Source organism: Delphinus delphis, chromosome X, assembly GCF_949987515.2.
Source record: "Delphinus delphis chromosome X, mDelDel1.2, whole genome shotgun sequence".
NCBI classification, from domain to species: domain Eukaryota; kingdom Metazoa; phylum Chordata; class Mammalia; order Artiodactyla; family Delphinidae; genus Delphinus; species Delphinus delphis.
The window spans coordinates 9,843,897-9,844,925 of record NC_082704.1 but is presented as its reverse complement, the minus strand read 5'-3'; positions in this window follow the sequence as shown (position 1 = coordinate 9,844,925).

The window sequence follows — 1,029 nt, the reverse complement described above, 5'->3', positions numbered from 1 at the left end:
CAGTTCTTTTGGGTATTGATACCAAGAAGTGGAATTGCTGGGTTATATGTTAGCGCCTGTTTAATTTTATAATGTATAGTATATATAATGTCCTGCCATACTGTTTTCCAGAGTGGTTGGAACCACTTTGGATTCCCACCAGTAATTTCTATGAGAGATCCTATGCTCCGTATCTTTGCCGACATATGATGTCAATCTTTGTAACATTAGCCATTTGAGTAGGTATATAGTGATATATCATTGTGGTTCTAATTCACATTTTCTTTATGACTAATGATCTTCAGTATCTTTTCATGTGCTTATTAGCCATTCATATACTTTCTTTTGTCAAATGTCAGTTCAAACATTTTGCCAATTTTTAAAAAATTTTCTAGCTTTAAATTTATTTTTGAGTTGGCCATAAAAATATAACCCTTATGTTTTAACACACTTCATAAACAGATTCAAGGAATACAACTTATCAACACCATAGTAAACACATTTTGCCAATTTCTTAAATGAGTTGTTTGTCTTCTTATTGAATGATAGGAGATATTTATATATTCTGAATACATGTCAGATGTATTGCAAATAATTTTTCTCCCTGTCGGTGGCTTGCCTTTTTCTTTTTTTTTTTAAATTAATTAATTTATTTTTTAAATATTTATTTATTTATTTGGCTGCTGGGGGTCTTTGTTGCGGCATGTGGGACCTTTTAGTTGCGGAATGCGGGATATTTAGTTGCGGCATGTGGGATCTAGTTCCCTGACCAGGGATTGAACCCAGGCCCCCTGCATTGGGAGTGTGGAGTCTTAGCCACTGGACCACCAGGGGAAGTCCCTTTATTTTCTTAATAATAACTTTTCAATAGCAGAAGTTGTAAATTTTGATGAAGTCTAATTAATCAATTTTTTTCTTTTAAGTACTAAGAAATCTTTGCCTACTGCAAAGTCCCCAAATTTTCTCCTGTGGATATTGAGTTGTTCAGCTCCATTTCTTTCAAAAACTGTCCTTGTTTTTTTCGTTTCTTTTTGTTTGTTTGTAATTCTT